General features: G+C 38.2%; 1 long non-coding RNA gene across 1 annotated transcript in view; it reads right to left on the minus strand.

Annotated features, from left to right (window-relative positions):
• Positions 1 to 9,131: 9,131 nt before the first annotated feature.
• LOC148189684 (uncharacterized) overlaps positions 9,132 to 26,047 on the minus strand; it is a 41,542-nt gene continuing 24,626 nt past the window's right edge. The window contains exons 2-3 of the long non-coding RNA XR_015776309.1: positions 9,994 to 10,093; positions 9,132 to 9,745 (exon numbers count right to left, since the gene is read on the minus strand). This is a non-coding gene — a long non-coding RNA (uncharacterized LOC148189684). The remainder of the gene's footprint in view (positions 9,746 to 9,993; positions 10,094 to 26,047) is intronic.

The following is a 26,047-nucleotide window of genomic DNA, read 5'->3' on the forward strand; positions in this document are numbered from 1 at the left end:
GGTAAGACCTACACTATGAACTAGACAAATTCAGACATTTATTATGGTACAGCTTTGGTACTGCATTCTTATTCACAAATGAACCAACAGAGAATGCTCAGAAATTCTCACAAACATTTTTTTCTACAGTATAAAGCACATTTTTCCATGTCTTTCTTTTTGGCCGAACTGGTTTTGATCTCTTGTTTGCAGACTTTTCAATCTCAGAAACGCCAGATAATCGTCTCCTCTGCATACTTGTCTTTTTCCCTTTGATACAAGCTTGCAAGTAGCAACACAAAGCTGTATCTTTCATAAATGAATATAAAAGGACTGATTGTTGACTGAAAGTTTGTGCAAATGAGTTTGACACAGATGCTCCAGACATTTATAATTATGTAAGTAATTTTGATCAACTGTGAATGGGTGTTTTCTTTTTTTTTTTTACACAGCACAGATAATCAGTTAAAGTTGTGGGTGTTTTTTAATGGGATCCTTGCTAACTGTTTTGAAAAAGGGTGAGAAAAATGAGTGAAACCAATGAAAAAATGTCAACATTTTTACAAAAAAAAGATGCTGATCGTGTTTTAGCTGTTTTAGCCATTGAGAAAAAAAACTGTAATACTTCCTCATTTAAGTAAGATTTTAAAATGGATGACTTTTACAAGTACTTGAGCACTCCCAAATCATGATGTTGGTACTTTTGCTTAAGTAAAGATTTTGAGTACTTCTTCCACCTGACAAAAACGGCACAAACTGAGACTTTCATATAACAAACTGCTATCAGCAGCTGTTCAGATAAATGGTGCTTTGTTTTTACAGAAGGGCCTCACTGTACTTTTTTGAACAATCCTTAATTTGCATGCAGAGGTGTGATTAGTGTGTGTGTGTTTGTGTGTGTGTGTGTGTGTGTGTGTGTGTGTGTGTGTGTGTGTGTGTGTGTGTGTGTGTGCGCGTGTGTGTGTGTGTGTTAGGATAACTGACTGAGGGCAAAGGTCTGGCAAAGGGTCACTTAGAAGAAGCCTGAGGGCAATTTCCATTGTTTACTTGCTTTTGCTTTTGCATAAAGCATCACTGCAGGACAAAATAAGCACTGCTATTTTCCCTGACTGGCAACTATTTGCATAAATGCTTTTATCACCTTTCACTGTTGTCACTGAAAGGTGATGACACATAAACGATTACAACTTCTTCTTTTTGTTTTTTGTTACTGGAAATGATGAAGTGAACCGGTGTTTTCCGAGGACCGTTTCTGTGTTTGAAGTAAAACTTCAGATAGCTTATCAGGAAAGGACTTTTCATTCATAGAAGTCACTTATTAGAATATTACTTCAGTAAAAGTCTTTAAAAATCTGATATTTACTGCACTTAAAGTATTCAGGCAGAATTTTAAAAACTATGAGGTTTATTTCCTCTGAACATGTGCACCACCTTAAAAACAGCTTGATGAAAACCTTAGATCTTCACAAATCAAAGGATTTAAGAACAAAATCCATTTTTTCCATCCCTTCCTTATCATAGTTTGTCTCTCTGTCCCCTCCCTCCATATGAGAAGGATGCCAATGATGTTATCAGAGTCCTAATTGTCTTCTCCAGAGAAGAGAGAAAACATCTGAGTACAATAAAGCTCCTGATTGCTCCAGGACGTCCCCTCACAGCGTGGTCACCCGCTGGTGTTAAACTCTGTCGTGTTTCACTGGTGTGAAAGGTTGAGCAGGAGGAACGTGAGGCTCTCACACCTGAGTGTATAAAGAGTTATTCCTCTGGTTTAAATGCTGGTGGTTCATCCTCTAGTGTGTGCATATGTGTCTATCTTGGGGCCTCATTGAGTTACATGACCTGGTGATGAGGGGAGGAGAGGAGGGAAAACACCTGCCTCACCCCTCTGTCCAACAAAGAGGTTATGTTCCAGTGAGAAGCCACCATAAACCTGGACACGGGCACGCAAGCCCTAATCGACCTGATCCCGAGGTGTCCAGTCTTCTCTGAAGTTGCTGCCAAAAACCTCCTCCTCCCCTCCAGACCCCCCTCCATATTCCCGCTCCCCCACTGAGCTCAGGCTTGCTGGTGTCCCAGCCCATCATCTTCAAGGTCCAAAAAAGTATTAAGTGCACAAAGAGACACACGTTCCTGTGTTTGTGCTCGTGGATGTACGCAGCAGTGGTGAAACAAAGTATTTAGATCCTTTAGTTAAGTAAAAGTGCTGATACAACACTGTAAAAGTACTCTGTTAGCCCTGTATTCAAAACCAAAGTAGAAGTACTCATTGTGCAATAAAATGTTCTGTTTACATGGTGGTATTTAGCACTTTTGCTTTTGCTTTTATGATACCCCTTTCCTTTGACTTGGTTGGTTTTTAGTGCTCCCCTTGTTGTTGCAATGGAGCCACGTGCCTCAGTTTGATGCCTCTGCCTTGTGATCGTTTGTGTGGATTCTGTCTGTGTATTTGTTTGCATGCTGTGTGTCTTTTTCTTTTCTTTTTTTTTTGTGGCAGACCAGTTTCAGCTTTGGGGATTAATGTCTACAGCTTTGTGTTGATGCATTCTCCAGCTCATCAAAGAGGGTTTTTACAAAGTTGATGTGGCTGAAGAAAGATCTTTTTCTCAACACATAAAGGGACATGTCATCCTGCAGTTCACATCTAGGGATACATTGTTTTCACTGCACAGGAGGGAGATGAAAAATCTGAAAAGTAACTTAGGTTTTTTGATGTATGTTGTGGAGGAAAAAAGTCTGATATTTGAGAGTTAGTGAAGTAGAAGTAATGTAGGATAAATGGAAACACTCAAGATAAGTGCAGGTTCCTAAAATTGTCATGAGTTTTAGAGCAGGTGGACACAAATGCAGGAGGTGGCAGACAACTGATAAGGTTCAAACAGACTGAAGTGAAAACCAGGACTTAAATACAAACTAAAAAACGAGGCTGATGCAGGACAGGTGTGTATCTGGCTGTGAGACACAGATGAGCAGGAGAGGACTAATGAGGCTGATGCAGGACAGGTGTGCAGAGGATAAATGAGAGAAAGGCAGCACAGGAACACAGGAGGGGAAAAACACAGTAAACTGAAATCCCAAAACCCAAGAAAACACAATCGTCTTACAATCCAACCAAGTGAAAACAAAGACAGACTAACTAATGGAAGCATCTAATCATGTCACCATGTTCCAGTGGAAACCCCAAACTCAAGTGTAAACCTGAAAATGTGTATATTATGGGACTTTTAAGTAAAAAGTTGTAGCATTAAAATGCATCTAAAGTACCAAAAGTTAAAGTTCTCATTTGTCCAGTTATAGACTCGTATTTATTATATTATTCTATTGTGTTTCTTTATGTAAAGCCAAGTGGCTTAATTCATAAAAAGATATCATAATTTAATAGTGATTTTGTATTTTGTACTGAATCTACAAAAGCTGTAAAACAAATGTAATGTAAGTAATTCACTCTGCAATGCAGTGGAGTAGCCTAAAATAGAAATGGAAGTAAAAATGCCTCAAAACTGTACTCTAAAGTATTCGAATAAACGCACTTAGTTACAGTCCACCACTGATAATATAAGATTTCCGTGGATGTCTCTTCTTACCAGAGATATCTTTGAAAGTAAAATGACGTGATGGGCGGCCGCAGCACCAGCAGGCGTCTCTGCTGGTGGAAAAAAAAAAAAGGTTTGTAGCTTCTCGGATGGAAAGAAGAGCAACAGTCTCAGGGGAGCGATCCGTCTTGTACTGGAGCTCTTGTGAAGTGCTTTTTAGTATCAGGTGCATCATCTTGAGAACACATCTGACATTCCTGGCTGAATTAGTCTGAAATTCCCACATAAAAAAAAGAAAACGCAGCAGAGCCAGGTGGCTGAGCGTCATGTGTGCATGCTGTGTAGAACTAAAACGTTTTGCATGTCTCTGTAGGAGGAATGTTTGGGTAATTTTAAAACGAGGTCATTTTTTAACTCTCTGCCACAGATACTTTTAACTGGAGCTGTCAGCAGAGGGGCAATTCTTCACCGAGCCGCTCGCTGTCACACAAAACTGATTCTTCATCTTCATAAGCAACATGAGAACCTTTTTTTCTGTATAAGTTTTTGAGACAGAGCAGCATTGAAGATAAGGTCACTTTTAACAGTTTAAAGTTAGTTACCAGGTGAAATCCTGCCTGTACAATTAATTACACTGGATTTTGACCAGTTTGGCTTTGTTCAGATCGTTCTAAGTAACAAAATATAAGACCAAAGTGTATGGAAATAAATTAAGCATTATAACCAGATATAGTTAACACCCACATTTGATGCATCTCCCTAGTTATCTAATAAAACTGCTATTAAATTTCACCAACACACAGAAATGTACTCATTAATTATTCTAATATCGACTTGAGAGAAGCTTCAACTGACACTTTCTGCATCTTTTCTTCCTGAAATAAATAAACTAGATAAACTAAGTATTTTGATTCATTTTGAAAGCCTGAGCTTAAAGAGTTTTCAGTTCTGTTTTTCTACAATGTGTTTGCATATTTGTACAGAAGTTTTGCATGAATTTTCATTTAATGACAGTTTCTTTACAGGTATCGTGTGTGTAGAAATTGATAATGCCCACATAACATGAAACTCAATGTCATTAGATATTTACAATATCTGAATCCATTTTTTTCCAACCAAAATTTAACATCTCTCCAAAGTAAGCATCCAACATCTTCCTGATGTCATATTGACAACTATTGACGACTGTTGGCATTTTGTATTTATTGACAGAGCTTTAGAAAAAATGAGTAGGCAACCAAACATTTTGACTGATAATGACTCCCCTGTCCTGATTCTGGCTGGCTCAAACAAAACAAAATGTCAATTTACAAATACATTTTTTTAAAAAAAAGAAGATATATTTACAGGAAATTTACTCATTAGGAGGTAATTACTAAAATATTAATGTTATGATGTGTATAAATAAGGCTGCAAAACATATGATATTAACAATGTTTTCTCTGGCTAAAGATGACAGTCATAGTGGGTAAGAAATTACAAAGTCATGATATGCAGCAAAACTTTGCTAAAATCTGTTGAACTCTATTTTACATTCTCTAATCTCATACACTAAATGATTCATCAAAAGACATCAATGAAGACTTGGAGCAAACTCATTCAAAGTATGACAATGATAAACATTCTGGAATAAAATAATTTTATCATCAAACTGAAGGTGAATAAAATGTTAACATTTTAGATTTTGGATTAAAGGTTATATTAGAGACCATGCTCCTGTCCCCAGAGGATGTTTCCACTTTTCCCAATAAAGTAAAACACTGCTATCTCTCTGTTAGCTGCCTGTCTGGTTTTTGTTTTCCACCTCCAGGATGGTGATTGTCCACATGTTGTTGTTCTCGGAGGTATTTCAACATGACTTATGGCTCGATCCTGAGATGGGACGCCTCCGTTGGGCCGTGCACCCTCTGCTATACCCCCCCTCTCCAGCCCTTCCTCTGTCCATATGGTTTGACTTGGTTACAGCGTGAGTGTGGTAAGATACTTGTTAAAATGTGGTATGTGACGGCTGCTGCTGCACTTGCTGAGACTCTTCTTGAGCCGTCTGATGTTTTGTTCTTTACTTCGGGGGGATACGATACCCTCCGCGTGCAGGGTTTCGCTACAATAAGGTCGTAACATTTTGAAAAATGAGCATCAAGCCAGAAAATTATCTAATGTGAAGACAAATTATGTGGAATTTCCATTCCGCAATATATATTAAGTTACAATACAAGGGATTGAGCACAGCGTTGTCACCTGTTAGCCAACAAGTGATTACACAAGAAAGAGAAAAACTTTAAGGTGAAGCAAATACAAAATTGTAAATTATAAATTACATTCCCTCAGAGAGAAAGTTATTGGAATGAGTGCTCTCCAAAATATCCAAGTGAGGTGCTTAACACAACAAATACACAATAATTTGAGTCAAAACTCCATGACATGTAATAACAAAAAGTAAAAAAATATGGAATTATTAATTTCTTATTATTGTTCACAAAAATGTGCTGGCAAGAAATGCAGGACTGTCAGCAGCCAGTTTGATGTTTTCAAGTTTTTGATCTTGTTAGTTTTTGATGTTTTATTTTGAATTTCTTTGGTTAAGGTCAAGAATGAGTTCCCATCATTTATAATATGTTACCATAATTATGCAGACGACACACACATATATGTGAAAATATCACAGGGAGACTAGGGTCCAATACAAGCTCTGCTGAAGTGCATTGAACAAATCACAAATTTGATTTGCCATAGTTTTCTGCAAATGAACAAAGACAAAAAAAAGGTAATTGTTTTTGGAGCCAAGGAGGAACGATTAAAAGTCCGCGCTAAGCCTCAGTTGGTTATGTTTAAAATGCCCAGAGATCTTAATGTAATCACTGACTGAGACCTGAATTTCAAAAGCCACTTTAAGACAATTGGAGTCAGCCTGCTATCGTTTTAAGAACTTTTTAATGGTAAAAGGACAGGAGAATTTAATTTTAGCAACTAAATGCAAATATATTGCGTTTTGCTTCACACTTACACACTGATGCACCTCTTTAAAATGTTAAATTTTCCGTAAATTTGTGCATTTTATACGTTCTATTTTTAGCTTACTTTTATTAAAATTATATCAATGGGTTTTAATTTCCATCTTACATTTTTGCATTCTGCGCACTCTACTTTTATCCTTATTTTTATCTTACTTTTATGAGTATTATCAAGTAGATTTTATCCATGTGAAGATGCATTCTATATATTTTATTCTGATCTTATCTTATTTTATGTCTTTTATATCTTTTTATGTGAATCACATGGTGCATGTAATTTATTTGTCATAAATCATATTGGGCTGCATTTCTTGTAGGAAAGGTGCTGTAAATTAAAGTTTATTATTATTATTATATAAAATTGTCATGGAGTTGAATATTTATGCTGTTGTTTTGCAGTTTCTCTCTCATGACTAACTAGTTCTTGTGGTGAATCATCTAATGAGTTTCCTGTTGGAGACCATTAGATATCAGGAGGACATGAGGGACTTTTATAGAGTTAAGAGCACTTCCCAGACAGAGACGTGTACGCATTTGAACTCCATCCACGAATGAGTCAATCTGATTTGACATTTGGTTTGAGAGAAGCATCTGAGTTTCTCATTTCTGCAGGACCTTGGCATGATGCAGCCTGCTGGTCTGCAGGGACTAATTGTTTTTCTGTCCTCCTTCTTCTCACTTTTAACATCATCTGGAGCATAAACAGCCTGAGGAAACCCGACTGGTTCTGCTCGCCACGATCACTTCAGACGGGCTGACACCCAGATCGAATCGCATCGTTCCATAAAAAATGTAATTTATGATCCATTACCAATGTTTTCTTTTTTCTCTCCTCTCTCTCTCTTTTGACTTCACATCGGCTCATAATATCCTGACAAAGTCATTCTTTTGATGCCGGCGTTTCTCATGACTCCTGTAAAGTGGCTCCGCGGCGAGGAAGGGAAAGAAAGCGTGAAGACGGAAACTGAAGAACTCATCAAGCTCATTCATCTTCTCGGATGTGAAGTCCGGGAAAGATTTCACACTCACTCATCTTTCTCAGCACACTCTATGAATCATATCAGATAACAGGTTGCATTCTGGAGCCACTGAGGACGATAATTACAATTCCTCTTATTTTAACTCTTTAAGGTTTGTTTAGGCCTCATTATGAGATCCAGCACCAGTTCCCCTCCTCTTGGCCGCCTTTGGCCGCCTATCAAACAGGTAGTTCAGGAGATTTATGTCTCTTAGTCGCCCCTCGCTGTTCTGCAAATGGGACTGGAGAGGAAAAAGAGTGAAAGCTGATACTTCACTCAAGACATTATCTTTGCAGAAAACTGGACCAAACATGCCAACATGTCGGGATGCCCGAAGAAGTCAGACAGGCGAGTGTCCCAAACTGCTTCTGCTGTACAGTAAGAGGCTCCAGGCAGCAGAAATGCGTTCACGACGACCGACAGGAGATGGATGACGTTGGGATATGCTGGAAATGAGACAGTGTGTGTTGATTTAACTGGTAATAAAGTAACATTTTTTTAATCATTTCCACGCAGACAAGAAATTTGTTGTGTTTTTGCCTGTTGCACTTTTCAGAAAACAATTGTCAATCAAACTGTGTCGGCAGGAGGGAGGTGGAGTACTGTGCTGTGCTCAAGTGTCTGTAATGTCATTTGGTTTTATAGATTATTTGCTTTTATAGAAAGCACTTTTTGTTGCATTTTGAATAAGCGTTGCTTCAGAAAAGAGTTCCTTATTATTTATTTTCTATTGCCTTTTTTGATTGATGTTTCCAGCTCAACACTTCTGTGTCATTTAAATGGATTTATTGTTATTAATCCAATCTTTATCTTTTGTCATTATGAATAAAATAATAAATGAATGAATGAATAAATTATTTTATTTTTATATCTGATAATTACAAACAAACTTCTGCTCTCTGTTTAATTATTTCATCTGTCCAGATAATATTATCTATTCATCAGTTTAATTTTTTTTTTATTGATTTTGAAGAGTGGAATAGAAAACAAACACACCAACATCAAATACACAAGAGAAAAAACAACAACAGCAAAAGGAGAAAAAACGGGGGGGAAAAGGAAAAGACACACGATCATTGGTTATTGACCAATGATTAGAAGTCCAAATACTTTGGAAAGATAACATGGCCACATTATATTTTTCCCCAAATTGACACTTTTACGAGAGCATCTGAATGCTCCATTAAACAACAGCAGCAGCTCAGTGGGATATCGAGTGCTGCAAAAATGTTTTGTTTCCTCGAAATCTTGGCAGGGAAATATTAAGTTTACTGCGCTCTTAGAGTGGAACAGGTGCTGTTGACTCCCTAAAATGTTATGTTTACAGGCAAAGTCAACATATGTGGCAGAAATAAACATTTAAGTTTCATATCTAAAGAGAAAAGAATCCTGAAATACAAGAAACAACACTGAGAACAGGAGGAATAATCTCCTCCTATTAGCCTGAATAAAAATAAATAAATAAGTTGCAGTGTGTGTTCAATAGAGACAGGCTTTGTTGATTTGTTGGCATGTTTGAAATGCATATTTCAAAAGTTTAAAGTGACGATTTGGGATGCAATGTTGCAAGTTGTAAACACATTTATGACGTAGTTTTAGGAGATACATGCTGTGCATTAAATTCTGCTTGGGTGAAAGCACTGGCGGGGGTGGGGGGGCCCTTTGCCTGTGTCTAATGGACCATTCAGTAATCCATGCATTGGTAAAAGTACAAAATGTAACTATTTTATCTGCATTTTCATCTTAATTTTCAATAATCATCAAAATTAATTTGTTGGTCATATTTTGTATTATTAATCTGAATCTGCAGTGTTATTTCAGCTATCAGATACATGTATTAATATACAAATACAATATTTGCCTGTACCATGTGGTGCAATAGAAGTATAAAATGGAAATACTAAAGTACATCACTTGAGTAAATCTACTTAGTTACTTTCCACCCCTATCCGTTGGGTATTGCAGGGAAATTTCACTGAATTAAGGAGCCAAGATGTTCTGCAGGATACAAGATAGAGTGGTCTAAATGCAACACAGGTGGTTCGGGGTCTTTCTCCACGTTTGTGTGCTGTGGTCCTCTACCCCGTTATCTCCTGGGGCTCGTAGTAGCAGTCCATCTCTTTCATGGAGAAGCAAATCAATCCGCTGCTGTCATTTTGAGGATTCCACAGCAGAAGGGCTCGGCGGTGTGAAACGACACCTTGAGCTGAGGGGGGAAAAACACTGTAACTCGCCCTCTGATGTGTTTCACCTCCCTCTCGGCAGTTGTTCGGACATTTCAACACACACACACATACACACAGGCCCTGCTGTCCCCCCTCCCATGACCACATCATGACCTCATTCCAGTCACCTGCTGCTGAGACCGTGGCTAACCTGCCCTCCTAACCGGAAAATCAGCCGCCTTTTTTACAAACGCTCACAGGTCAACGTGCTACTTGGACGGATACATACCTTAACTCTTCTGACATGTTTGTGCACCAAAACAGCGGGTGGAAATTGTTTTTCTTTTCCTTTTTTTTCCCACTTTGTTGCATGCAAATTGTCGCTGAGGCTGTTAAAAAGAGAGAGAGAGAGAGCTGTTGGTTTTCTTGGAGCTTGAGATTGAATGAAAACCAGCTTGCAAAGTTACATCCTGTACGAGGAACAAAGAGCGATACCGAACGAGCCCCGTGGGATTCCCTGGCCACTCTTAAACATTTGGAACATTTATGCTGCTTTAAATTTCCTTTTTTTCTAACATCTTCCCCTTGATATTTGGTCCGTGGAATGACTTTTGTTTGCCAGAACAATTCAGCTCTCTGTTGTGAATACCTTTTAAGTACATATGGGGATTTTGTGGTTTGCAGTATTATGTTTCGAGATGCAATTTATTACAGACTCAAAGAGGACGCATGAAATAGGTCACTTAAGCGTCAGGATGACTTGTGCTCACACTGTTTTTTAAAAGGAGTGCAGCGTAAATGTTATGTTTCCATGTGCTGAGAAGTTACGGCCTCAGTGTGATGATGAAAACTTAAAATCCCAGCGCTCCTTTGAGCCACAAACACCGCAGCATGAAGGGGAGTTTGTCAGAGCAGTGTTTCAAAATTATCTTTGTGTAACCATAAGAGGAAACAGGCTAAATCTCCGAGTGCTCGCTGGCTATTTTAACTGCTAATAGCAGCGTCAGGCAGCTCGGGCCATAGTGGCAATTCCCATGAAATCTCCCGATATTTCTTTCATTTGTTCTCCGTCCACAATTAGTCGTGGTCAGGCTGATCAAAGGCAGCGGTCGGGCGGTTGCATGTGAACCAGCGTCCACTTGCAATGACATCCACAAACCAGAATGAAATATGAAATATCAAGTTTCCACGGATGTATGGACTTGTAAAAGAGAATCTGAGGAATAGGAGGGTTTTCACACTGGGTAATGTGAAACATTTGGTGCGGATTGTAGGCCTCGGTAGAGGGAAGACGAGAGCCAAAATCTGTCTGGCAGTAAAAAACCAGAAGCAGGCAGGAGTTAAAACAACTGCAGTCGCTGAGGCCTGTTGATTTAGACGTCATTATGTTGCTTCATGCACAACATAATCTGCCCGCTGTAGACGAACACACTCAAATACAAAATGCATTAATGAGCTCCTTGTGTAACATATCAGGAATGAGAAAAATATATGATTGCAGTTTTTTTTGTCTGAAAACCAACAAATATTTTGTCTTTCACTCATAGAATATTTTTCTTGTGCATATTTGCAGATTATTTCTCCTGTGTCCAATGTGTATTTTGGAAATTATGACCTTAATCCTGAGACTACAAACTTTCTCTGTCGTGTTACAAGGTGCATTAAAGAGTGGAAACAACAGTTTTTCCTCATGTTTTTGAAGTGTTTACATGTTTAAGTCTCTGCCCCAATATACGCCCAACACATACAAAGAACAAACAACAAAACACCTTTCTGGCATTTTGTCTGACTAATAAGCTCATTGTGTCATATTTGAATAATTATTACAGGATTTTTTGTTACTTATCGTTGTCACAAATCTCAAAACCAACAATTCATTAGTCTTTTACTCATCTTTTTTAAAATCCAGATGTACAGATTATTTTTTCCACTTTCCAGTATGATTGTTATTTCCTGAGCCTGTCATGTTTCAAGGTACAGAAAAAAAGTTAAATCACAAGTCTTTTTGTAATGTTTTTGCAATGTTTCAACGCACCTTTCTTGTCACAAATCTCAAAACTGACAATTATTTAGTCTTTTCCTCATATGATCCTTTTTTGTGTGCAAATCGAAAAAAGTGAAAAAATTAATCTAGCTTTCTCTGTCTTGTGTCATTAAGAACTGAAGTACAGTGAACATAAACTGGAACAGTTAGAGTTATCTAACCCCACTTTTTTATCAAAAAGGAAAAAGTGAATGTTGAATAAGAGGCTTTAAAAGTGTCCGTCAAATAAAGACACAAAAACACATCATAAAACAAGCATCACAAATCATCTGGTATGTCAGGTTATGAATATATCACCTGTTGTTTAGAAAACCCCACCAAAGTGGTGAAATGTTTGCAGTTATCCGTCTTTAACTCATTATTGAATTGTTGTTAAGGTTATGATGATCATGATCATGAGAATATCTCATAAAGCCATTGTTTTGATCATTTCAAAGAGGTGCTGTAGACTGCGCTTGTTCAAATATTCTAATATCTACAATATTTCAGCATCAGATGTTGGTTTAGGGGCAGCTGTGTCTGAAATTTTCAATAACTTTCCAAAATCAACAATCTTTCATTCACTCCCACAGCAGTTATGAACACTTTTGAATTTAAAGGTGAACTGTAGGTTACTGTTTTCTACGACATCTATTGCACGTCTGTCTGTCACTTAAGAGGGATCCCTCAGTCGCTCTTGCTGAGGTTTCTACCATTTTTTCCCTGTTATAGGGTTTTTTTGGGGAGTTTTTCCTTAGTCGATGTAAGGATCTAAGAGCAGAGGGATATCGTTTGCTGTAAAGATCTCTGAGGCAAATTGTGATTTGTGCTAACGGGCTTTAAAAATAAAAATGACTTGACGTGAAATTACTTAATTAAACGGCACATCTTACGAACAAGTGCTGATTGAGCATAACCAGATTTATCTTTAACTATTAAGTTGTTGTTACCCTGCCAAAAAAAGTGACAAAACTTAAATAAACATACATAAGATCTGCTTTTTGGATAATTACAGGTGGTCTTTGCTGATGAACACTTTAATATGTGTCACTATGAGAGGAGGACGATGTCCCGCTGACTGCTGGACATGATGGATCTGCATGCCCACAGAACAAAGCCTTCCTTGGACAAATAGTGTATCTGAACCAAATGGGCCACTTCATCATTCCACAGCAATTGGTGGTAAATGTGGTGTCGGGTTACCGTGAGTCAACCCTCCTCATCTCACCATAAATACTGCACGAAAGCAGACAGGTTGTGTGAATGCAGAAGAAGTAAAATAATTGAACAAAGCAGTAACAGACTTTGTTCCAATCAGTGTTGACTGAGACAGGTGTTGGTTATTGACCTTTAGGGGCTGAATCTTTTGGAAAGCTGTGTAAGCAAACAAATAGCCGTCCGTTAAAGAGAGTGAGTGGGTGGGTGAGGAGGGGGTCTCTGTGTAACAGAAGCTGAAGAAAGAGAATCTGTTTAGCAGGCGTCCTCCTGCTCCCGAAGTGTTGGGGCGAGAAGTGTCTTTGCGACGGACGACCTTAAAGTTTTTAATTGCTTCCTATGTTTTTTCCATCTGCAGGGGGGAACTCTCTCTTTCTTTTACATCTGTCAAAAGGTTCACGGTCACAGAGTGATGAGGTTTTTTCTGCACCTGTCAATCACACAAAGTGGTGGAGTTTGTTTTCGAGATATGTTGTTCTTAAATGACAGACTAGACAAACTTATGATGAACTTGCATATTATGATGCATCGCTGTAGACTGAGCTACCTAACAGTATATAAAGAATTAAACAGTCGCTCAGTCTCAAAATGTAGGACTTTCACCTGTGAGTTTGCTGTCTTTTTCCCATGTGAAACAAAACGTCACAGGACTAATTTTATTAACAACATAGTGTCACATCCCCATAATCGAAAAGTGACAGAAAAATTGCTTCCACAATTTTCTTTTCGCAATTTTCTCTCTACAAGATAAAGGAAAACGGGTCTTGTTTCTGTGGAAAACACCAAGCTCCATTCTTAATTTTCTTGTAAGTGCATCAATATGTGTTTTGAAGGTGAATTTGCCATCAATCCAGATGTCTAAGTATTTATATTGTGGGAGTCTTTCAATAATCGTACCATTTAAAGTGCAGTTTTGGAAAGGTTGATGTTTTTGGGTACTGGAGAACAGCATACATTTGTTTTATTTGCATTTCAAGTCTGAGATTTAACAGTGAAGCTTGCAAAGCAGTGAAGGAAAGCTGCAGTTTTCTGCTGCTCATATTATAGTGAGCTCAGCAGTATAATATAGTGTCATCTGCATAACGATGGACATTACAGTGTGCATAGTATTTTTTTCCCGCTAAACTTCACCACGTGCTTTTGTTGTCTACACCTAAGAAGTAAATTACAAAAAAAGCTTTATACCTCTGACACAAGTTAAAGTAAATTTCCTTAAAAATCAGAAGTTTATTTCGAAAAGGCACAATGCATGAAAGAGCATAAATTAACGTACTTTCAACGCTGTGGATTTTGTGATAAAATAGGAAGAAGCTCATTTATCTCCCTATGTAACAACTCGCCCCTGCATATTAAAGGATGCAAAAACAAAGACTTTCAAAAAACCTTTAAAACAAAAATGAAGGAGGAGTTGTGGAAAGGGCTGATGAGGAAGGTAATTTGAATCATGGGTGTGGGGTTAAGAGGTGGCTGAGTAAGTTTATAATGTAATTTGTTAGTTTGCTATAACTTGTGTATATGTTTTAGTTTTTAGTCTAAATGCTGTCCTCTGGGATTTTTATGTTTTTTATGTTATGATATTCCTTTGGGTCATGCTTTTAAAAATTTTAATAAAAATCAAATCATCTGACTGTCCATGAATGTCCCAAACCAACGCTGTCTAGAGCGTCACAGTTTAACATCTAGAGCTGTCCATATTCGACGAGTTGGGAGTGACAATGTGTTGTAACAAACCTCACTTGGTAAGAATAGAAAAAGATCTTGTTTTGGCTTAAAATACCCAGTCTTGGGGGCACAATCCCAAAAGGAAAAGCAGTGATGTCTCAATTAAAAAAGAACTGCTTTTCAGGGCATTTACTCCAATGGAAATACACAGACAGGCTGCAACACGTTTGGCAGCTAAAAAGCCAATTGATACAAAGCAATGATCTGATAAAACACAACCAGTTTTGTCGTTTGTTGGTACAGTAAAGTTAGCTCACATACCACGTCACTTTGACAACATTGGTATCATTATCTTGAAACATGAAAAATGGAAAAATGAATGAAAACGATAACAGACACCACATCCATCTCCTTTTCAATCAAAATCCCTTAAAGGGCATTTCAGCATTATTAACAGCATGTTCAGAGAAACAGTTTGCAAACCATGTGGTGCCTGTTAGAAATAAAGGATATACAGCACATTGAATCCCCTCTTGCGTAATGGTTATATGAAGCCCTAAAAACACCACCATGGTAACATTTTACAGCCTTGTGAAGCTTATAAAAATCGATCCAGTTGACTGTTAAGAGCCTATATCTTTAGTGGTAATGCTGTTTTAACAACCATCTTTATAAATAACGAACCTCTTTGGAACCACTCAGGGATTCTTTACATGCTACGACTCTGGATAAAAAGATTTGTGCAAATCTCATGTTTTATCCTCCAATGTAAAAGACTTTGCCAATTTGCAGGACTAGTTTCTGCAAAATGACATCAATGGTCATAAAAGGTGTCTTCATATTGAGTTAATCAGTTTCTATGGTTTCACCACTTAGGAAGTCATTAAATGCTATTGGCTTATAAAAATGTAATATTGTATTTTTGAGGCAATTTGCCGATCTTTACCAATCTAAACATTTACTGGGCATTTGGTAATTCAGAGAGCAGCTTTTTTAGATCAAAAAGAGCTTGAGGTTTTCATTAAAGTGGATCTGGGGAGCAAAGTTTCATAGCTGCCTTTAGAGACTCAACTCCATCTCCAGAATCATTACTCAGTCTACAGGAACACATTCACTGTGAGAGTTTAGAGTTTTGACAATTAAAATTGTAAAAAACCAAGAGAGAATCAGACATTTAAAACCTGGGACGGAGGGAGTCAAGTGTTTTTATGCAGTTATGACTTTTGTCAGATCCTGATGGGAAATGTGCTCACTGCCTGTTTTGGAGTTTGACGTTTCTTCTTGGGTTACTATAAAGACATCTGACATGGATGAACACATCCAGCTTAGTTTTTTTCACCAGTCTGTAATAATAAAAATGCAACACTATATGTTATATCATGTGTTACATAGAACTGATGTAAAATCTCCTCATACTTTATACTTCAAAACTAACAGGTTAACTCTGTCAACTGACTGAAACCTCTGTCTTCAGTTGTGGATGTTTCCATCCATCATGTTACTAAATCTGCGGAACCCGCATATTTTTTTAAAAAACTGCCTGTTCCCGCTTGATTTGGGTTGGGATCCCAATCCTTATGCAATCCTATTGTACGGACTCTGTTACCAAAGTGTATGCACCAAAATGCACTCAGTCCAAAAACAAATATTTTACGATGCCCAGGTATGTGAGTGAATGTAGCCTGTTCTCACTCCGAACTCATCAAATATGTCTGCTCTGTCAGTGCTTTTGGTGCATGAGTGTTACACCAAAGGCCACCGACCACGTCTAACCAGAACACAGCTGGAAGGCATCAGATGATGCGCTCGGACCTCGGTTGTTGGGTGCATCCACATGCAAAGTGCATGGGCGGCATCACAGACATAACAAGAAACACTGACAGACAGTGTCAGTTAATAACGGCGGTAACCACCTAATATAAGGAGCATGAATGCACTTATAGGGAGGGCGGGAGGGGAGGAGGATAGATCCCACAGACTGCTGTGCAGGAGTGCAGAGTTTGCTTCCCATGTGGATGTGAGGTTTTTTCATGTGCCTCTTTTTCCTTATTTAAACAATCCATGACTTTGTTGCTTAATCCCAACCATCATGATTGGTTGCCGTCTGATGTTTTGTAAGGACTGTGCTGCGTCATCCCACCATGACGTCATCTGACCATGTGCATTTGTTGACATCACGGTAGCAGCATCCCTGAGTGTAAACAGCTGAGGCATAAGGATACTTAAAATCTAGACGCAAAAGGTCTCTGACAGAGCAGCACCATGTGAGGAGTCGGGGTGAGACTGTATCGGTGAAGGTAGTGCATCGAGGTCTGTAATCCAGCCTTGGACAGTGTGCACAGTGTGATCATCACAAGATAGCACTGCCTCTGTCCAAAAAAATTTGCATGCCGTCACATCAACATCCCATTCTCTATTGTTGATAGTGAGCTAACTAGCCTGGTACACATGCAAATTAACAAAGTTCAATCAGTTCCTTCAACTTTTGCTTGTATTTTTGGTTTTGATTTAAAAAAAAAGACATTACTCTCCAAACTCTTCAAAAGCTATGGGTCATACTTTAACCCCATATACATCTCTGTGATGGGAGGATGGATTTCTTTACTACTTCCACCATGACTGACTGATGCACTGTAACTTTACACTGAACGATTATTAAGAGGTTCTTGTTGATTCCCGTCCAAACAGAGAAATGGTTTTATTCGGAGATTCAGTTCACTTGTTTTCAGTTTTAACAACACCATTAACTGTGCTCTTTCAGGTCCATCTCTGCCTGGGAAAACCATGTGAAAACATGAAGTCAGGATTCAAAGAGGCACATTTCCAATGGTGACTTCATCCGTTTCATGAGTTCAAGTATCAGATGAAACAATAGTGTCAGCTGATGCCTCACTGAGCGGCCGGGTCATTGTGATTTACTGTATTCTCACAGGGTCAGTAGATAGTGATAATTAAAAACATTCATTTTAAAATAATGACCTGTACATAATCCCTTATGTAAAATAGTCAGGGGGACATTTTTATTATTTTAAGTAGATTTTTCCTGATTATTTTTACACACTTTAGTAATATTTCAATACAGTTCTTAGACTTGTAACAGAATATTTTTACAGTGTAATATTAGTACTTTGCTTGAGTGAAGGATCCGAATACGTCCTCCGCCACTGCCAAACTTATATAAAAATAAAATGTAATAAAAAAAGAGGACTTTTGCAGGTTACGTCTTGAAGCTGCTGCATGTGAAACACATTTTGCTGCTCTCAGACTCGGAGCTGCTTGGTGTTTCCAGCTGGTCGCTGCTGCTGCCGCGGGACACTTATCGACCCTGACACCACTTTTGAAAAGAGTACGCACACACACACTCCCCCAGTTATTGCTTATTTCCTCACATCATTTAACGCCTCTGTTGCACCTGGGGTTACCAGACAAGGCCTTCTCAGTTACACTTGACCAGGTTGGGTCACTCCTCTCCACCGAATGCTCTCAAACCGCAGAGCGGTTTTATTTCCTCCTGCCCAGGATTAAGTTATATGAGGACTGTCAGCGTCTCTTTGATTCAGCTCTGGAAGTCAACACGAATGATTTCAGCATGTGTTGAAGCGTCCAATCATTTAGTGCAAGCAAAGTGGATTGCCACTTAGTGATGCTTGAATCAGCATTTCTGAGTCTGAACTTTGGTTCAGTTAAAGGGCTGTCAAAAGCTGGATTTATATTTCTGCTTTAGGGGTCAAAATGTAGAAATGAAGCCTGTTTAGCAACAGCTGGCATACTTTTCCTCATAAATGTAAGTACACAGTAAGAGGACCGCATATGTTTTCTCCTACAAGATTCAGATATTGGTGAAAATTTGTTTAGTAAAAACAAAATCAAGGAATTTAGGAAATCTTAGAGACATACAAGTTTTACCCCTGTGTTCTCATGCTAATTGTTCACATATTCTCTCATGTGCTTAATGTCATTCTTGAGTATTTTTGCATCTTATTATATTAAAATTTAAAAAAAAAACTAAATTCTTGGGTCTTGCCCCTTTGACCAGGACAATAATGCTATTGTGGATACGATATAAAGTGCATGGTATAAAGTAGTGATTTATAAAATTGGTAATGCTCATTCAGTTTTATTCAATTATATTAAATAAATACTTTTTTAATTTTTATTTTATCATTAGGTTTTATATATAATAATTTTCAAAGCTCTTAATGTTTTTCAGAGCTTTATGTTGTTCACAAATTAATAAATCCAATGTGTCTTTCATCTGTTTCACAATTGTTTGCATGGTGTTTTCTTTTATTACCAATTTTTATAATTTTTTTAAGCTCCAAAACATTTATCTAAGATTAAATTAAAGCTTACTGTGTGTTTCTCTTTTGTTAATTTTCCTACATCTGGTGTTTTGTGTTTTTTTTTATTCAAAATGCTCTATGTTTAAAGTGTTTATAGGTGCAAATAAAGCATTTTTTGGAAACTGAATTCTTTTCTAGCTCTCTAGATAAAAGGTGCTTTGGAAAAAAACTATGCCATTAAGCATCCTGCTCTCATGCAACCAGCCCCACACTCAGCATCTAATATGACACATGCTTGTTTGAAATACCAACACACAGTTTGTCAATTTTTCCACCATAACAAGAAATGCTTGTCTCATGGAAACAAGTCTGAAAGTAGCCAAATTCATGGAAAGTCCCCACACATGTCCGGCTGGTCGGCCTGCACACATCCACCATCGCTGTCTGTTTTCCCCCAAAACACGAAGGATGTCGGCAGCAAAACAAAAAGTGCATGAAGGCGACAAGTGACTTTGCTCTCGCGAGAGGAATCCAGATCACTTCATCTCAATAAAGTCAGAGCTGAAGTGCTCCCCTGGGAGCAGCACGCTGACGTTTTAACCAATCACAGCGAAACTTCACTCCCTGCACAGTCAACCAGGACAGAAAAGAGGTCTGTTGGGGTCAGAAACATGAGACGCACTTGGCTTTTGTCTTCTGAGCGTTGAGTAATACAAGCCGCTGGGAGAGTACAGAAGTATTTGCGTGTGAAGTATTAAAATTAATATGCGTTTCCTGCTTCCATTAGCACTCCATATTTACCAGAGACGAGTGTGTGACCTTTTTTTCTTTCTTCTTTGATTCTGTCTTTGCCTCCTGTGGTGCTGTTATCTTCCTATTCTGACTCATCTGTCAAACCATCAGATCGCTACGTGCCAATGCGTCAACAGAAGTGCCTCTAGTTTTTCTGCTCAAATTTTAAGTTAAAATACCAACTCGTTAATCTGGATTTTCTTTATTATTCATTTTTACATTAAAATTGAAAGTGACATTCTGCTGTAGCTTAATGTCTTTAATAACCGTTTCAAACAATCAACAAAGCTGTGCATGCACTCGCCACTTTGTTTTGAATTACAAACAATAAAATGCTACTGCTTGTTTCTTTATTTCTTGACTGAGAAACAGTGAGTGACAAGTCAGCCTGTCCGCCTGTTTCTTTAGAGGTGAACCAAAAAACACAGCTTGGGCCCTCGGTCTCAGATACAGGTGCAAATTGCACCCGTGTCTGTATGACACCAGGCTTTCAAACAACCGCTGTTAACCCATCTGTGTCATCATTCAACATTCAGATCAACAGACGTAAGAACAAGTGGGTAATGGGAGGAAGAGTCGAACAACAAGCACAGGACCCCCTTTACACCCTGAATTGAAAAGCATTTTGGGTGATTGGATTGCAATCAGATAGTGCTTGACGACATGAAAGTACATATGTAAATGCACCCAAAATGCACTTAGGCTGAGTTGTGATCCAATCAGCCAAACAACCTCCAGAGGTCTTCAATGATGCATTATGCAACATATTCTCACCCGCAACTCGTCAAATACAGACTCTTGGTCAGTGGCCCTACATTTCAAACCATTACGCTCTAGGTACACCTTCAGTGTCAGTTTTGGACACTTGGATGGATGTTAGTTTACACTTTTTGTGTCTTTCTGGAAATGTACAGTTTCTGCTGGTTAAAGGCCACCAGGAAGTGCACCAGGCTTTAAGGTCAATTTTTGTTGTTGCCAAACAGTAACCAGACTTACAAGAGGAAAGAGATGTCTGTAAATCAGTGGATACAATATTTTGAGCATTGAAACCCCCTTGAAATGACTTGATTCACTATCAGGATTTGATCTATTTGGTCTGAAAACATTTCATCTGGAAGTCTGGAGGACATGCACGATTTAAAGATTTCATCCCCATTCAAGTTAACTGAGCGCTAAATCAGGAGTTAGCCACTCAGTCAAGCTCGCTCTAATTCTTGCGTGCTTGCTCTGCGGGCTACACAGAGTGGAAATACTGAAAATTATCCCCAGATCATCCACTGCATTTTAAATGCGGCCGTGGAACCATTCTGGCTTCATGCACTGAGCAACTTTCATAGCAATGAAAGGGGCCCCTTGTTCAACGCTGTATGCAGTTCTCTTAATACATCCATGGATTAAATGTATATAGTCTCTTTTCAGAATAAAGTCAGAACAGGTAAATAAAACTTCATTTTCTGGTTTACTTCCTCAGGTTTAGTCAACAAAGGTATATGGTTAGAAAAAAAACAACCTTGTTTGGTTTAAAGTAATTGTGTTACATCTCATTAAGCACAAGTGTAAATGTAACTGTATTTTCAAGTCACATACAACAAAACAAGAACTCAACCCACAGTTTGAGAATATTGTTGTTGCTGAAACGTAGCATGATCTGAGAAGGTAAGAATCACTTTTGCAATCTCTGACCTCGTGTTTACAGCCTATTGCAACTAGTGATTATGAGAACTTGTGTACTGATTACACACAGAAAGTACTTGTAGGTTTAACAAACCTGCTCTTAAAGAGAAGATCACTGAGTCACATCTAAAGCATCTAGCCAACGTGTTGACTGACTTTTCCACTTTGCTGACATTGCTTGGAAAGCTGGCGCTTCCAGAGAAACAGATCAGACAATGATTTGAATAACTGGTCATGATAACACAACATCTGCTTATTGTTTGAACTGTTGCACCTGTAGTTTAATCCAGCAGTTTCCAAACTGCAAGAGAAGTCAGAGCATTTCGGTTTCTTGTGAAATTCTGCAGTTTTTTTTCTATCTAAAGCCCCTTAAAATTATGCAAATTAAGCCATCTGAGAAAGAAAAATAACTTCTTTTTTTTTTAACCTTTTTACTGATTTTTATACATATTTTTCTTCAATTTATTGGTGTGATTGTTATACTTTTTCATTTTCTTTTTCATGTGCATTCGTCTCAAATTTTTTTTACTGTTTTTTGTCTTATCAGCTTGTCAGTCATCTGTAAAGAACGTTTAAGTGAATTAACCTGTATAAAAGTTGCTTCAACAATCATTTTTAAGAGGCCAAAAGCATAAAAACTGTGGAACTGCTGTTATGGTTTTTATAGGCCCTGATTTTTATGTTTCTTTAACCTGTACTGTTATTGTTGGGTTCCCATTTGGTCCCTAAAGCTGTTTTTAAATTCCTTTATTCAACATTAGTTCAGGCTTGAAATGAAACCTGTTTTCCACCCGGCAGAATGTAACTTACTTAAATTTTTTTGTGAAGAGCATTAAAGATTCATAGAGCAGTGAGAGATCTCTTTATGTAGACGAGATGTTGGAAGCAAAAAGCATATTTATCTGTCAGGGCTGGCAGAGAGTCAGACTGACCCCTCAGGTTTCCACTGAGCTTCTGAGATCAGGCCAAACTCTCGTCCAGCTCCCTTTGAGCTCTGTGATTTACTGACAGAAAAGATTAATCTTTACACCGATTTCTTCACTTGGATCCTCGTCGGGCCGCCATGGCAAAAGGTGAGATGACTTCCTCTGCCATTTTTTTACTTGAAAAATTATGCGCCTTTTCTTTTTTTTATCTTTTACAATCTGGATCTTATTTTTTGTCGTTTTGGACATTTTCCTTATCAGTTATGATGGCCAAAATATATCCGTTACATTTTGCAGAGAGACTTCTTGGCTCAGATTTGACCTTCTGTACTTACTGTAGTTTTAAAGTGCAATGGAAAATCATAACTGACATTTCTGGTCACACCTCCGAACAAGTGGTTTAGATCATATAGTCAAACTGTGGGTTTATTTTTGCTGGTGTTTGTTGCCCTCATGAAGCCACCTTACATAACCGTATCTCCGCAGCTAACTGGTTATCTTGGTTTTTGTGTTATCAAAACAGATCTGAAACTAAAATGCATGACCCAGTTAATTACAAAACACAGCTTTCATTAAGCCCCAGAGGTTGACTGAAACAATCAAATAGTGGTTTGAATTATTTCCAAGCATTTTTTAAAAATACCTTATACTATCTGCTGCTATTGTTTTAAAGGAGTTTCTTTTTGCTCTGTTTTTGGTCTCTACCAACTCCTGAGGGATACATTTGTTTCTTTAACTTCCAAATACTCCATGTCTCCTGTAGCTAGCTGCAGTTGTTTGGTGCAGAGCAGGTAGTGTACAGTGGCTTTTAATTGTTTTTTTGTTGTTTTCTTTTTTTACTGGAAACAAAACTATGACAGCTGTGATATAGTGACCCAAACAAGTAAAGCTGTAGCTGTACAGCTAAATCAGCTAAAACTCACTGTAGACCAAATCACCAATCACACGTTTATTTATCATAACATCCCATTATATACCCCCATCATCACGTACATTAAACAAAACAGCGGGACTGTTCACACATATCTGAACCCACTATCTAAAACTGACAAAAACAAACAAACAATAATTTTACTCTGCAGAACACTGGAGTTGCTGCTCTACTGCTGCCTCTACTGGTTAGTGTGCAAGGTAAAATGGAGAAAAAAATACAGTATGCACTAACTCGTTTTTTTTCAGAATGTAAATATGATTTGCTGCAGCCTTGTCCACGGCAGCATATTGCTTAGCTTCTGTGCCAAGATTTGGTTTATCACGAATGCAAGCAAGTGACACAGCACAAAAATAGGAAAGTTGAACAAACGTGTTTAACTATATATCTTGCAATTCTACATATTTCTGTTGTCTACCTGGAAGTGATGTTATTGTTTGTGCAATGACACAGTGATTTTGTCTAAAAACCTCATTAAAGTGACGGGGAGGTAGGTACTTGTTGCATTAAACATTTTTTTTCCCATGGGGAGTCAGGGGATCAAGTCCTGCTAAGGGTCCTAGAAACATTGTGTTGCACATTTATTAATTTCTCAAACAGTAGTGTCTGATGAGTGATCTATTTTCTTCATTTAACATTAGCCAGCTGAAGCTACTGAAGTTCACTGTCTCTCTCTTATCGTGTTTATCTGTGATAGTAACACATGGCAATAAGATGTTCACTTGTTTGAAGTCTTTTTTTTCTCTCCCTCTCCGTGTCTTTAACTTAGATTACAGCTTCTGGAGCTGGAAGCCGGCAGCACATCTGTAAGCCAGCGGAAATACCAAAATCTTGCATGCCTCTTTGATTGTTACATTCAAGATATCATGTGCGCTACCAGCTCTGCTGCTGCAAACCATTAGGCTCAGTAACTGGTGGCTTGTAAAATACGTTTGGAAATCCTGGAGACAAGGCAAAGGGGATGAGATGGGGATTCCACATGGTTATCCAAGGAGATGATAAACAAAGGGAGAAGGTGATACAGTCGAAGTGATATATTGGGCACATGTGGGATCTTGGAATAAAAACAGAGGATGGAGGGGAAAAAGGAGTTGGGCGGGGGGGGCTTTTCTGATTTATTCAAAGCTTCAGGGCTTGTGTATCCGTGAACAAGATTAGTTCAGTAGATCACATCACCCTACATCCTTTATAGACTTTCATCCTGCCTCACCTCTGCCCCGACTCTTCCAGGACTGAAAGTAACTAAGTACAGTTACTCAATCGTGGTTTTAAGCACAGGTTTTTTCAGAGTTTTTCATTTTCAGCTACTTTACATTTCTACGTCACGACAATTCAGAGGTAAATATTGTGCCTTTTGCTCCCCTTTCAAAGTTATAGTTACTTTTTAAATTCAAATTTGACATTAAACACACATGATAAGCTAAAAGAATACACTGCTTTGTTAAAGTTAGGCAATTCCCAACATTTTTGGCTTGTGACAGCAGTGTCTAGTTTGGGCTCCTTGTCACATTACCGGTATCTATGGTCTAGTTTCCGTCCAACATTGGAGCAAATTTAAACCAAATCCCCACAAAACTGGCAAAAGACAAAGCAAATGTATGCACACATCCACCCACTACTGTTCTGTGAGTGTTAGGATTTGGTGCATTGTGAACAACTGGTGGTGCCAATTTTCCCGTCAGGTGCCACAAAACCTTCCAGGTTGTTCTCATGTACTGTTTGCACACCTTTGAAATGAATACATCCAGAAATCGCATATAACATGTGTAATAATGAGTCAAAAGTTAGTATGTAACCCAGATAATTGTAAAGGCTGTGATCACTGACCAACATGCTGATGGGAGCAAAGAAAGAAGTAGTATAAAGAGCCAAAGGTCACATAAAAAAGCAGGTTGTGGTGAAGGAAGGGTCAAACAATCGCAGGACTTTCCCCGGGAGGCAAAGAGAAAAAGCTGATAAGATCAGATGAACAGACAGTCATTTAGTGTCCAGTCAGATCTCTTGTCACATTTCAGATATTGAAGAGTTGTTTGCACTTTCACTATTTCCTCACATGGTTTCATGTAAAGAACAGGTCAAGTTATTTAATAATTCACAAAGTAATGATAATAATACTTTTGTTGCCTAGCTTTTTTTCTTCTGTCCTCTCCAATTAAACATCTCATGACCCCTCACATTTGTGATGCTTTGAAGGTGTCAAATCCTTAGATTAGAAGCAACTAAACTAGCTAACTGTAAATAAAGTTATTAAAACTAGCTCCACCTCGACCTGCTACAACGGTAAAATACTGCTTACACACAGATGCATAGATATGTATAATAATGTACATTAATACACCAATCAAGGGCCATTGTTCTACAGAACAAGTACATTTACTTGAAAAATATATTTTGCCGATGAAACTTTTGTACATTTACTTTGGTGATTTGTATACAGGACTTTTCCTTGAATTTTATTATTTATATTGCTGCCTTAGTACTTTTACGAACATAAAGGATCTTATATACTTCTTCCACCCTTTTATGTGATATATAATAATATACAAGCCAAAGGCCTTTTTTTCTGCAGAACAGGTAATTTTACTTTTGATACCAAGATTTTAAACACTATTGTTTTTGCATTATTGCGTTGATGTTTTTTACTTGGGGAGCTTGAGTACTTCTTCCACCACTCCTCACATTTATCCAAACAGCCAATGAGAGGCGTTGAGGGGTCGAGGCGGCTCGTTAAACCTCGAGTTGCACAGATGCAGAGGTCATCGCCGGCCGTCACTCTCTCCGAGCACAAAAGGAAAACCTCCAGCAGAGATTAATGCACTGCTTTATATGTTCCAATC

This window comes from Plectropomus leopardus, chromosome 4, assembly GCF_026936395.1.
Source record: "Plectropomus leopardus strain MGB_pleo_1.0 chromosome 4, ASM2693639v1, whole genome shotgun sequence".
Taxonomy (NCBI): domain Eukaryota; kingdom Metazoa; phylum Chordata; class Actinopteri; order Perciformes; family Serranidae; genus Plectropomus; species Plectropomus leopardus.